This window comes from Tympanuchus pallidicinctus, unplaced genomic scaffold (assembly GCF_026119805.1).
Source record: "Tympanuchus pallidicinctus isolate F22 unplaced genomic scaffold, pur_lepc_1.0 scaffold22, whole genome shotgun sequence".
NCBI lineage: Eukaryota > Metazoa > Chordata > Aves > Galliformes > Phasianidae > Tympanuchus > Tympanuchus pallidicinctus.
Window position 1 is genome coordinate 14,040,320 of NW_026294739.1, and position 14,274 is coordinate 14,054,593.

General features: G+C 48.0%; 1 long non-coding RNA gene across 2 annotated transcripts; it reads right to left on the reverse strand.

Moving 5' to 3' along the window:
- Positions 1-1,881: 1,881 nt before the first annotated feature.
- On the reverse strand, positions 1,882-12,572 carry LOC128082376 (uncharacterized). Of its 2 annotated transcripts, XR_008207645.1 has the most exons (4): positions 11,489-12,572; positions 3,286-10,930; positions 2,794-2,935; positions 1,882-2,679 (listed from the first exon to the last, which is right to left on the reverse strand). It is a non-coding gene; the product is annotated as an uncharacterized LOC128082376 (long non-coding RNA). The 2 variants fall into 2 exon arrangements; XR_008207644.1 differs by having other exon boundaries at positions 1,882-2,935.
- Positions 12,573-14,274: the final 1,702 nt, after the last annotated feature.

Genomic DNA, 14,274 nt, shown 5'->3' on the forward strand with positions numbered 1-14,274 from the left:
CATGTTCTCCAGACCCTTCACAGCTTCATTGTCCTTCTCTGGAAACCCCCCAGAACGTCAGTATCTTTCCAGGTCCTTGAGAGTACCATGAAATGAAATACTGTAAGCATTTCTCCTCCATTAGCATATCCCCGCTGCACAAGGCTCAGTTTGGCACTGCACGTGTTGCTAAACCTCCACGCCTCACAATCCTCACCCTCTGCAGAGAGACACGGAACCCAGTGCAGAACGGAGAGGTGCCGCACACAGCCCTCCCCACCGACAACTGCCACCCCACTGGGCATGGGCAGGGTGCACCACACCTCCTAGCAGCACCCACTCCAAAAAAATAGCGAAATTTTAAACTTTGGGCTTAGGAGACTGGGGGAGGGCTGGAGGTGGCCCCGTTGCTTCATGCTGTGCATTAGCAGCCGAGTTCGCAAACACAAGGTGCGCTGTCAGAATGGCCTGGGGCAAAGTTTGTACTTTGCTTGAATTCTAACTTTTGTTTACCAAGGTAATAAACCGGTCTTCTCTTCCAGGTGTAAATGCTATTATGAAAAGGCATATTTGTGTTTCATCTCACCTCAGATGTACAGTATGTGCTCACATCCTACACCGTGTGTACAGCCCACACTGCTCCGAGAGCAAGAAGAAATGAAAAGGGATAAAAATAAACATCCCTACTCTGTCCTCAGCAATGCAGTACTTGGGACCTGAATGGGATCACTCACTTCACACCTGTGAGTAGCCTCGAGGATGGGCTCAGCCCTTTCCCACATCCCCCTTAGTGCAGACCCAGAGTGGGGAGCTGGGGGAGGTGACCCCATGCAGACGACAAGTCTAGAGCTGAGTTTAGTTTCCACCCAACTAGTCAGCTTGGGTCCCTTCCCCTGAAGCTGCCCATATCTCCATAATGCCACGTGCATTCAGATATGTATTTGGTGTAATCTCACTGAAACCAATGGCAGAGAGAGGAGAAGTAGGTGAAAAAAAAGGAAAAAAAAAAAAAAAAAAACGGAAAAAACCCTGGCATTGTTGTTTCTTTCACTTCACCTCCTGTTCCTGGTGGCGTGCCCACTTGGCAAGATCTAGAGATAGCAGACGCGCTCTGGATAAAAATGACCTAAATGTTTCCTCATCCCTTCAAACCTGTTCGGTGGCCTTCTGTCTGCAACCCACGAGTAATTTGGCCTGGCTGCTGAGGCCGGCACCTGAGCACTCGTGAAAACCAACACCTTGAGATCTGCAGTGAATGAAGTGGTCAGGGATCTGCTCCAGAGCGTGGCTTCCCTGGCGCAGCATGGCATGGCAAGGAATGGCACGGTGGGCAAGAGCACTGCTTGTAGAATCAGCATGCCTGTTCCAGGCATCACCTTGCTCCTCTCCCACTATGGTCTGACCCCACCCGCTCCCACCAAGCTTATAAAATTTCATGAGATGACATCTTGAAAAGCTAAGTGTGAAGCACCAAGATTGGATGGAACCCTCACAGAAGCTGACCAGCTGCACGTCAGCAGTAATTTCCTCCCTCGCCTGTTGTAGCCATTTGTGAGCACATTTAAGAGGGCAATAACTGCACAGTAATTTTTTTTATTTTTTAACACAAGCTGTTTATTCTATTAAAAGCCTGTGCCCATAACTCCATCTGTGCAGCAGAACAACACCAGGAGAGATGAATGAAAAAGGGCTGAGGAAGATGGCGGTCCCCATGGCACGCAGCGATGGTGACGGTGCCCAACACGGGTGCTTTCTCAGAATGTTTTGCTCTTGAAATCAGAAACCCTGCGGATGGATCCAGGCTGCCAGCATTGTACAGGTCTGAGCCTGCCTGCGCCCAGCCGCCCTCCCCGCCCCCAGTGTTTATGCAGAAGCACTCACACCGATGTGGGCCCTGAGATCCATAGCCCTGCATATTCTACTTGTCCCAGTGCTGGACCTGGGACAGATGGGGGGGATGTGGGTCCCCTGCTGTGCATCTGCTGTCCCACAGAACCTTGCCTGAAGAGGTTTGATGTTTCGTGTGTGTGTTTTGTTTTTTCTGAGTGTCTCAAAGGCTTTTAGCAACTTTTGGATGTTCTCTGTGGGACGTGGCACTGAGGGACACGGTTAGTGGGTATGGTGGGAATGGGCTGATGGTCAGACTCAATGATCTTAGAGCTCTTTACAACCAGAATGATTCCATGATTCTCAGCTTGCTTGATTCCTTTATAAACAGGGTGCATAGCCCACAGGAAAGCAATTCCCCTCAGCTGCCAAACCACACCTGGTCCACCCCAGAGGACGGAGCAACGTGTCACCCCAGTTTGGGAACAGGTGTGTTCAGTGGCCAGATCAAGGCGCATTAAGAAGCCTAGAACTTGTTTGACTTGGGCTATTATTTCATGGCATCTTGAGTCTATTCCACACGTCCTTTAAGTGCTCCAGCAAAGTAATGGCCCGGGCCAGGCTTTCCAATCGTGTTCCTCTAACATGTCAGATTGGTTCTTCCAGAACAGGGAGGGGGTGGCGTTTTGCCAGCATTATGTAAGAAGCAGAGTGATTGCATAAGATCAGTTGGTCGCAAAGGTATAAAATAGGCTTTATTGGTTGTTATTACCGCTGGAAATATTTCCAGAGGCCTCTGGGCATTTGTACAAAGAGCTTGTCCTTTTCTAGATCTGGGCTTCCTGGGGTTCCTCTTTCTTCTAGGTGGTTTTGCTATCAGAAAATTAGAATCGTGCGAAGCAAAATGTTTGTTTTTGCACGGGAAACAGTAGAAGGACATTGTATGTCATTTCAGTGGAGCTCCCTGAAAAGCTTCAGTTGCCTTACCGATGTGCAAGCTGTGCCCAGGCTGAGGCATATGCTAGTTTTAAACCAGTTCCCAGATGCAAGTATCCAGGTGTGGTCCAGGTGGGGTCCAGGTGCAGTGTGCTCTTGTGCCTTTCAGAGCAGGGGAAGAATGATACAGCATCTGCAAGCGATCAGAATGTGACCCACTGTAGCATACAAAGAGAAATGGCAAACTTAGCTTTGTTGAATAACTCACAAAGACGTACAACATTAAGCATATGGAAAATGCTTTGCTAGACCAAGGGCTGATCAGAAGCTAATGCACTCCCAGGTTCAATAACAAGTACACTCTGTACATCGCAGGAATGGCAGGCTGCCCAGAGCTTTTGGGCAGATGCTGTTTCTAAAGAAATTAAATGCATGAATAGATAATAACCGAAGAAATCCCTGCTGGAATAGAGAATGGACAACCTCCATCTGATAAAATCAAGTTCTTGCTCAATCATTCTGCACTCGAACACGAAGACCAACCTGAGTCAGTCCTGAAGGTCCTGGAGTTTTCAGACAAGTGGTTGGGTTTCTCTGGATTTCTTTCCTGTTTGTCACACTGTGTCTTGTCTTGGAACTGGCAAAACACAGCAGGGATGGCTCCTCTGTCGCAGCTGGAACATTGCAGGAGGTCAGCTGGCTCTGCAGGGCTGAAGGAGTCACCTGATTCCTTCTCATATGGTTCCCTCCAACCCGCTCAGGGTAGGGGCACGGCAGAGAGGAACGTGTGGCTACCCCCTGCCCTCACCACGCAGATCCATGCAAAGCAGGGGGAAACCTATGTGACACCGCAGGGAAGACCTGCAGAACAGCAAGGGACCCAGCAGTGGGAAGATGAACGTGAGATCAGTGAGGACTGTCTGAACTTTGACGTGGGAAACAGTGAGGTGAGGATCAGGGTCAGAGGATGGGGAGAGGTCACCTCAAACCTCCACAGTGTTTTGAGCAGCTTCCAGCCATGACACAAGGCGATGCTCTCAGCTGCCTTCCCCATCTTCTCCCCAGGCTGTGCTCTGCGTGTGACTGGGATGCTGTTCTTGACCACTGGGACCACCTCTGGGCTGCTTCTGAAACGTCTCGTGGTGAGAGGGAGATTCAGTGCAACAGTCATCCAGTACAACTGCAAGGTATGAAGTTCCCAGATCTCATGCAAGCTCTGAGATACATTTCTGGTCTATGTGACAAGTGGTTTATTTTCAACACCTAGAGCACAGAAGGCAAGTGAGATGATGGGCTGTCATCTAGGGCACTTTATACTCATTCAGTGCCAACTATGCTACAATATCATTTTGATGTCACTATTTCCTCCTGCTGAAATAATAATAATAATAATAATAATAATAATAAAATTCCATTGCCAGACAACATTTCTCAGCAGGGAGATCTCTGGGTTTGTTTTCCATTACACCTGCTTTGTATGACTTCACTGACTTGTGCAGCAGAGGAGGAGAAAGAAACTAGAGGGAACAAAATTTATACATTTCTATAACTTTAAATCCTTTTAATTATAGAAGTCTGAAGCCTTTAAAGACTACCTGACTTCGGAGCGTCAACATGAAGTTGATATAGTGAAGTATTTTCATGGGGGTTGGGATTAAAGCTGACATTTTTTAGTGATTAAATTTGAGAACCTGTTGAGCAGAGCTGGGTTTTCATTATTCCCTTGACACGAGTGGAAAGTTTCAGAATCTGGCAGTTTCTAAGCAGCCAGCATGTCTCTGTGGAGCCTGCACACCTCTGGGAGATGCTGAGCCCTCTTAGAGAGACCTTTTCCATGCAGAATGTTGTCCCTGTTGAGTATGGCAATGCAATATCCACTCAAGGACCCTCTCAGGACATTTGTCCTCAGGAAGAGACTTGTTCCCTGAGAAAAGCACCCTGCAGAGGATTATCCTGCAAAGCATCCTGCAAATGAGCTCTGCAAGGACCAGGCTCTCTTGAGCAACACCTGGGACTGCACAGTCTGAAAAAGGCCCAGGCTCCCTGCAGGACATGCCAGGGGACAGCTCAGGGACAAAGTTCCGAGCCGCTGAGATTTGGCAGCAGGTTTTGGTGACACCTGGTCTCGGCTTTGCTCAATCTAGCGCTCCTGCTCAGGAGATGCCTTGTTCAATCAAGATGCTCCATCCTACCTGGGGCAGACAAGACTCAAACTTCTGCATGGCTCTGAAGGTAAAAATAGACAGTAAAGGTAGCTGGGGAAAATGGGAGAATTCCAGCCCTCAAAAGGATAGGAACTCTGCAGTGCCATCACCTCTCCCAGGGCAGGAGGAGCTGAGCTGGACTGCCAGTGCCCATGGCGTGAAGAGAATATCTCAAAACCTTCTTCCTCCTCATCAAAGGTTCATTCCTCATGCTCACCGTTGCAGGAAAAGCAAAGCCTTGCATTCCCATGGGTCTAACACACCAAGCCACAGAATCACAGAATCACTAAAGCTGGAAAAGATCAGTAAGGTCACCTACTCCTAAAATCACCCATCCCCACCATGCCCGCTAACCATTTCCCTCAGTGCCACATCTCCACAGTTCTTGAACATCTGCAGGAACAGTGATTCCACCCCCCTCCTGTGCAGCCTGTGCCAATGCACAGCCACTCTTAGAGAAGCTTTTCCTTATATCCCACCTGAAGTCGCTGCCCTCCTGCACCTCCTGAGCACTCTGGTGGTAGAGCTCACCAGAAAACTGTGCAGGAAAAGCAATTCTGAGTTTCGTTATTTTCTCCTTCTGCTCTTTATTTCTTTTTTTCCACGGAGAGGAGGGGAAATGAGCTGGGGGAGCTCACTAGAAGTATATGGTATAGGGAAAAAATATCCGTTGCTCTCTAATCAGGAGTATTTCCTTGATGCAGACAAATCTCTGCCCAGAAGGCTGAATTGCTGCTGCTTCCAGCTGCTGAGAGGCACACTTTGTTTGATGGGAGTCTGATGAAAATCTTAAGTGGTGGCAAAAATGGGAATTTTGCAGAGATAGCAGCTGGATCCCTCTGAAAGGTCACGTCTGGATGCTGAAAAGGTGTTTTCAGCCCTTCTTTGGACCAGATCTATTAGCAGGATGGCTTTGCCTGAGATGAAATAAATGGTTCAGGAAAAGTGGATGACAGATGGGGAGAAAGAGTGAGGAATGAAGGTCCTTCAGTGCCTGCTCAGAACCAGGAGTGCTGACCTGTGTCTGATAAGAGGTTTTACTTGGGGACTTTCAGCCTCCTGATTCCAGATCTGGTAACAGTAACTTGCATTTCCCCCCCAAAAAAATATTGGTAGAGTAATTCAGAGTGCTACAAAGGTGGTGCTATGCAAATGTCTGGTGGGAAATACAGCTGTCTGAAAGCATTGATAGCCTGTGGTTTCATTTATGTGGTGGCTGTTAATGTGTCTAATGGTTCTGAGAAGAGCTGCATGAAAAAAATGAATTTGGGGTTGTGTTTTTTTATGAATAGTTCTGAAAAGTCAGGAAGGAGGGAATTAGTTCAGATTGCAGCTAGAACTATTTATTTAAATTACAGCATACGTGAAAGGTGAGGAGAAAATGCTGCACTTTGATTTGGAGCAATTTACAAGTAAAATGGAGGGGAATTTCAAACTGAAATAAACATTGCAAATGTACTTTCTTGGAATGTTTTTTCTCAGGACAAACCATTTAGCACAGCCAACACTAATGTTCTCAACTATTTGTCACCAAATTTGCATTTTTCACACAGGGGGAGTTTCAGGTGAAATATTTTCACCCAGCCCTGAGCCTGGGAATATCTCAGCTGGACACTCCCACCCAATAGCTCCCTGCTAAGAACCCATCCCAGTGCCTGGATGAGGGTGTGTGGGTCACAGAGTCATAGAACGGTTGGGTTGGAAGGGACCTCAAAGACTACCCAGTTCCAACACTGAATCACAGCATCATAGAATGGTTGGATTGGAAGGGACCTCAGAGCCCACCCAGTTCCAACTCCCTGCCATGGACTTCCTGCCATTCACCAGATCAGGATGCCCAGGGTTCTACCCAAGGTGACTCTGAACACTTCCAGGGATGGAGCATCCACAGCTTCTCTGGGCGCCCTTCTTCCACCCTCCTTCCACCATCCGTAGTCCTACAGTCCCCAGCCTGCAGGCAGGGGAACCCATCCCCGAGCTCTGCCCCAACTCCAGCATCCAGGCCGTGGATCCAGGGGCAAAAGTATCAGCACAAGGTCAGCTTTTTGGCTGTGTGGCTGCAGAGAGATCAGCCCTTCATGGCTTTGTTCTCTGATGGGGGATGCAGCATCTTCTCCCCTACACCCTCCAAATGGTGCCAGGAGGTGGTGGCACAGCACAAGCCAGCTGGATCTCAGCCAGCCCCAAGTCCCCATGGAGCACAGCAGTGGTTAATAACATCGGGAAGCCAAGGCGAGGAGCAACATTCTTCTCAGCGGTAAGTTAAGTGAGAGGAAATAGTTTTTCTTCTGAAATGGCCTGAAAGTCCGTTTTATAGCCATGTGCATTAACTCTTCAGTAGCAGCAAGCTTTGGTGATACTGCTAACAGCTGCCTTGAATCTTTTGGAGCAGCATGGAATAAAGCAGCTTTGGAAATAGTTCCTATTTTCTGAAACATCTCAAAAGAGCACCACAAAAGTGGCCTGAATTTCCCATCCTCCAGAAGCCGGGCAAAAAAACCCCTATTCATTAAAAAAATAAAAATAAAAAAATCAAGCATTTTTAAATCCACCCCCCCCCCCCCCCCCTCCTTTCCCATCACTTTAATCATAACCTGTGACCTGCAAGTGAGACAATGAAGTAGTGTGCTGGGGCCTGAGAACTATTCATTAATGTTTACAAGACACTGAGATAACAGAGGAAGAGAACATACAGGGAAGAGTGCATACTACTAAATGATAGAAACAGAGCTTTCAGTCTCTGTAATTACTCGTGCTCTCAGAACTGAGCAGGTGTATGGGTTTTCATGGGTTTGGCCCAAAGACGCCTTCAGATCAACCTGCTTGCTGTGGGATCACGGGACCCACTCAGAGCAGAAGAGGGTGTGGGGCTGGGGAGGTCCAACAGGACAAATGCTGTTTGGGTTTTCCAGTGCCAATTACACTAGGAACGGAAAAATGTATTTCCATTTTCCCCATCCCAGACATTCCTGGGAGCATAGGCCGCGGCTGTGCTATTTTTAAAAGCCAAAAAGTTCTTCAGATGAAAAAGCAAAGTTCCCGATCCCGTGAATGCCGCAGAGGAAGGATCTGTCCCCTGGCAGCCAGGCTCCCTGCCAGCTGGCCCCACTGTCCGCCAAGCCTTGTCCCAGCAATGCACAGGCTGTCTCCTATCTGGCAGGTCGGGCTGGTACAATGGGATTGAGACATTGCGAGATAGCATCTGGGGGAGCGAGAGAAATCAAGGTGAGTTGGTTTGTCAATCCCTGCCGCGTGCTGTAAAACAAACAGCCAGCGTGTTGCCATCACAGCTCTGGCTGTGCTGAGCCTTCCTGGCACATCTGTATGTCTGTCCACACTGCACATGTCCATCTGTCCGACGCCTGGTGCCACAGCCCTTCCAACCTGCAGTGCCATCCCACCCCCTGTACACCCAAGGGCACTGTGCTGCCTGCAGCATCCCTAGCAAAGCTGAACGGTTTGGGGCAGAAAAGCAATTTATTTCTTCTGTTCACAGAGTGTGGTGGAGACACTTGCACAGTGTGTCCTAAATGGAAACGGGTTTTGCTCCAGAGAAGTGCAAAACCAAACCTGCTTCCATTTGCTATGTTTGCTCTCTCTTATCAGCACTGCACGTAAGCACACCGTGCCAGCAGTTTTTGCCCCAGCACCAGCCAGCTGCAACCTTGTCATGTTCCTAGCCCAGTTCTATACTGGCTACTTTGTACCCATTGAAACATCTCACTTGCTTTGTTAGATCAAGGTCTTCTCACTCCCTGTTACAGTTCAGCATTTGGGCATTCGGAAATGGCAAGTTTCAGCTGTTCTGGGTCCTTGCAAGCACCTGGCTCTGGCTGCAATCAGCAGCAAACTGCAGATCAGGGCTGCAGAGAACCCAGCCAGACACAGCTTGCCCTATTCCCAGGAAAGCAGCATTTGGGGAGGTGGGATCAAAGGGGCCTTCCCCTCTGTTGCCAGTATTTCCTACAGCAACACCTCGAATAAAGCAGCAATGCTGTGCGAGGATAATAAAGCCACTCTATAAAAGCACTGCATGATTGCAGAGAATATCTCAAAGGACTCTATGACAGTAATTAACCCATCCATCCTAACCATCATAAAAAAACAGTTATCTACCTTCTGCTGCAGGGTCAGCAAAAAGAAGACACATTTCCCAAAGGTTCCTTTGACTTTCCATGCTCCTTGTTAGCCCCATACACACGGGAACTGAGAGAGGGAAATTCTCAGCGTTACCATTATGTCACAGTGTCTATAGAGGCCCAACCAAAGCCAAGGGAGTTGATTTGCTGGATCCCACCTGCTGAGTGCTTGGAGAGAGTTTCTTCACCTGTGGACCTACTCAATAAGATCCTGGTCCCATAAACTCTTAAGGCACTGCCATGAAGCCTCTGGAAAGGAACATGAGTCTGAATGCCTCTATCGAAACACTCACCTGCTGAGGATTAATGAACCCTCAAGATACCAGGAATGCTGCTACTAACAAGGTTGGCCAATGCCTGTGTTGTCCAGGGGCTGCAGGCATCTTAGCTGAGCTCTTCCTGCTCAAGAGAAAGCTAATTAATCAGCTCTGCTATTCTGGCATCACCCAAAAGTGAAAATACTTTCTGGCAGAGCAGCAGGCACAAAATTAGCTGCTGCATTAAACTGCCAAATCTCCTTTACTCCTTTATTAGTTGCATTTGGTGATGATGAGGAGCGAGGCATTAACCGGTCCCCGATGGATAAAGAAACTATTACTCCGCTTTCTCTTTGCAGCAGGGAGGAGGAAATAGGTTTTATTACTGAGATTTCCTTGAAGACATTCACTTGACTTTGTGGTATCAGAGATGGAAGAGAAATGAAGAACTCTTGGCACAGTGGGAGAGATTGTGCACAAATAATGAAAAAGCGAAGCACCAGTTCAGCTGGTATCTGAGACACACGGAGGTGACTGAATGCTTGCAGCAGGTCAAAGCACTGAATCTGATCTGCTTGTCTTGGGGTTTCTGTGCTGGCAATGGGGGCCTAAACTGTGAAACTCGCTGGTAACAAACAGTTATGATTCACCAGAGTGGCATAGAACAGGGATGACACATTATTAAATCTTCTTTTATTATTATTTTCAAAATTAGATTTCGGGCTTTTACTCCACTTAGTTTTAGATGCTAGATAATACAACATGAGCCTCCTAAAGGGAGAAGCAGACTGGGAGAGCCCTTATGAATCGCAGCATTCAATGCTGTAGGAAAAAATTTCTTCTCAGAGTGGTGATGCATTGGCACAGGCTGCCCCGGGAGGTGGGAGGTTCACCATCCCTGGAGGTGTTCAAGAACCATTGGGATGCGGCACTGAGTGACATGGTCTACAGCAGTCACACACACAATCTGGTGGTTGGATTAGATGATCTTATCAGTCTTTTCAACCTTAATGATTCCACGATCCTATGTTCTGGCAGAGAGTTGACCTAAGTCGGTGGGGGAGATTCGATGCACACATGCAGGGTGGAAGCTGGAAGAAGCATGTGTGCAAAGAAGTGCTGCAGTGAGCAGCCAGAAACCAGAAGCCATGCTGGCAAGTTGGCAGCTTCCAAAAGGATACGTTGGCCAAGAGCTGTGCTGACCAGGCCATTGGCCCATCTGGTCTTCCTGTTCTCCACCACTGAGGAACCATCCTCATTCCATGGCCTCTTAGTGCCCAGACACCAGGAGGGCTTGGAAGGTGAACGGCACAAAACCATCTCCCCCCATTGGTTCTGATACCAAGGGCAAGGAGCTTTGGCATGGGTGCCTTCATCCATGCTTTGTGCCCTTGGAAGGGAGCACCTCCCCAGCTCACCACATCACAGGGACATGCATTTATCTCACAGGATGTGCTCTCCAAGTGCCTGGTTATGGCTGGTCCTCCTCCAGCTTCGCTTTCTGTGTGCACAATGTTGGTAATTGCAGCCCCGAGAGCAGAGCTGCATGGTTTGGCTTCACTCACAAACACTCGGAGACGAAAAGTGCCTGAGAGAGCAGGGTATTGTTATTACTAATAATTACAAAAATTAACCAAATATTTGTCTCGCAGCATCCAACCCCACTGCAGTTTCTTGCATAAATCACACGCACTCCCCAGCTGCCAAAACCAAGCCCCAGCATCGCTCCCATGAGCCCTCCGGTATCAAAAAAGGGGGCAAAAAGTACCTTGGGTCTGAAAGCATCGTTTGCTCGGGCAATTAATTTAATTGTCTTAAAAATAATGCAGGTAGGCTGCAGATTGACAACAAGCCCAATGAGGCCCAGGGGCTTACCCTGTACCTGGGGGTTTTCCTCCCAGAGCGATGCACCGCACGCTGCAGCCGAGCCGGGATCTCATAAAACGTTTATCAATGCCTGGGCATCTTCCAAGCCCAGAAAGGGTGCATGTGGAGAGAGGTCTCCCCTTGCCGTCAGCAGGGACTGGATTTCATCACTGGTTTTAATTCACATCTTTATAATTTTATTGCATTCCCCCCCCCCCCCCCGTTTTCTAATAAGCTCCTCTAACACCTAATAAAATCAGTCCTTTCCCCTTCTACTTACCTCCCCCTGCTGCCATCGCGATTACCTAGGCAAGAAAAACACAGCGCACGGGGTTCTGCCGGCTGAGGTTTAGTGACTGATTTCAACCGACGTGAGCAGAATCAGCAATAAACCTCAATGTCACGGCATTCTGCTTCCTCCTTCCTCTGCGTTGCATGAAATATCTGAAGGGGGCAAACGCTGAGGAGGGAGAGGACTCCTATCTGGTCGCATGGCCAAAAATGAAACTAAGAACGGAGCCATTTCCAGAGAGGGAGATGCAGTCAGCTGTGCGATGGTTGTCTGTAATAGATGGCATCTCACTGCTGTGATCTCTACAGTTCTCCTGTCTCACGGCCCTTAATGGGTTATTCCTTCCAGCATCTTTTTGGTGCCGTACCATTGTCTCACCCATATTTTGCCAAAGGGAATTAGAGGAGGCCAAGCCCATCTCCCCTCACCTCCTTCGGCACACACATTTCTCTCTGGTCGTACTCTACAAACCCATCTGCATTCTGGTCACTGGGCTATTTACCCCTGAATTTATTTGTAAAAGGTACATAAAAGTGCTTTGTGACCACAGAGAGGCAAACAAAGCTCATATAAACCAAGTTGGTTATTTCCTGCTCTGCTTTCAAAACAAAATGCCATAATTTTAGCAGACAATTAAACTCCCCGATTTCCAAGGGAGGAAGACACAGAAATACTTTTGAGGATCTGAGCCCACAGGGTTATGTAAGGAATTAGCAGGAGGGCATTAACCCTGCTGCCGAGCATCCTCGTGGTGAGGGGGAGGCACCACAGGGAAACAGAAATCACAGAAAGGCTTACAATTGAAGTCAGGATAATGCAAAAAAACAACAACAACAAAAAAAAAAACAACAAAAAAAAGTCATCACGTCGCTTCAGGTTGGGGTATCTCCTGCTTTGCCACCATACAGCTCTGCCCAAAGCCAGGACAAACAAACCCAGCTTGCTGAGGGCTTCTCTGTGGGGCCAGGTGTGAGATGGAGGCTTGGGGTGCACGCATGGCCCCTTCCCTTGGCACCACTGAGCGCCTTGTATGGGGCACAGCAAGCACGGGGCAAGGCAGCAGGAGCGCAGGGTTTTCACATCTCGGCAAGGAGCTCCGCATTCCTCCCTCCAGCCTGGGGCTGCTTATTTAACATGTTGTCATAACAAAACCAAACTATTGCAAAAATAAGAATAAAAAAATATAAATATATATATATGTGTATATATATATATATATATATATATATAAAAGTGAGCAGGATTTGGGGAAGCCATAGGGCTGCCATGGGCCCTGCTCACCCTTTAAGCATTTGGGTGACCCTCAGGGATGTGGAGGCACAAAGCAAGGCAGCAGCACGTCCCCCTGTCCCAGACAGGGTGGGCTGGAAGGGAAATCTGGCTGCTCGCCCACATGTAACACTGCCACGATGCCATTTATCACCCCATGAGCAGGGGATTGAACACTACAGCCGTAGCCGGGGATCCTCCCAGGGTGACTTGTTGAGACGAGAATTCGTCCTAAGGGAGAGAGGAAGGCAAATCTGAGGGAAAAGCACAGCATTTTGTGATGAGAAGTGGTTGTAAGGGAAAGAAGGAGAGAGAGCCACAAAATTCAGAGGGGTCGATGAGACTTCTGAAAGAAAGAAGAATGGGGGAAGTGAGGGGGAAATACTCATTAAAAAGAAATAGAGAGGGAGAGAAAAAGCAGTTGGGTTCGGCTTCCAGTTCCTATTTCTGCTTTGTAGGAATCACAGTGCATTTGTCATTGACTAGATTAAATAAAAATAATCCCGGAGTTCAATTATTTTTAGGACTTGAAGAGTCACATTCCGATGGGCAATAATCTGCTTGTAACGCTTTAATGGGGTAATGGCAATTTCATAGGGCTGAGATCGATCCTGCCCCGTGTGCCACATACCCAAGCAAATAAATACCCCGTTCAGTTGGTGTCCATATCGCACAACCTGCCTGCTTCCCACTCCTTTAATATTTAATTATTGAAAACAAGGAGAAATCCCATAGGAATCTCGGTCTCAGAAAATAGCTGGATTATTCTCGTCGTCCGACGGCAGCAGAAAAGGAATGAGAAAATCCGATTCTTCTTCAGCCCTAAAACTGAAACTCAAATAGGGGGAAAAAAAAAAAGGGACGAGGAGAAAAAAAAAATATCAAACCAACTCCCCCCCCCCTTCACATGGATATTCTGCTTCTTTTTATTGTAGCTATTCATAGTCACACCTAAATGCAGCTCTATAAATCCAGCAATCTATTATTTAACGCTCTCACTACTGGTTTGAAAAAAAAAAAAAGATAAAATATTTTGTTGGCAATGCATTTAATTGCACTCCTCTCAGAGGCAGCTTACTTTTGCCAGCCGGGCTTGTAGGATGGCGAGGAGGAATAAAAGAATTTTGGGAGGCAGCAGAACGAATAACGGCTGCTTTCGCCGCGACTTCTGGAGGCTCTCCCACCCGGTCCCCAAATCCTTGGTGTTTAAATCAAAGTGCCTCACCGCAGGAAAATGTGCAGGGTATAAAAATGACGCCCGTGCTTTATTAGAAGAGAGAAATTGGAATTCCCACAGCACCCGATGGTGCACCACGAGGTGCGAGGAGCTGCAAGAGCCCTGAGCCCGGCCTGCACACGGCAGCCTGCAGGCAGAGAATCACCCCTGTCCCCCCCTTCAGTTCCCAAGGACAAAACTTCAGGGTGCCCTTTTCCCCGAGCTTTCTGCTTTTTGGTATTGGGAATCTGAGAGGTTCTCCAACAAGAAATAAACAACGCTGTTAAAC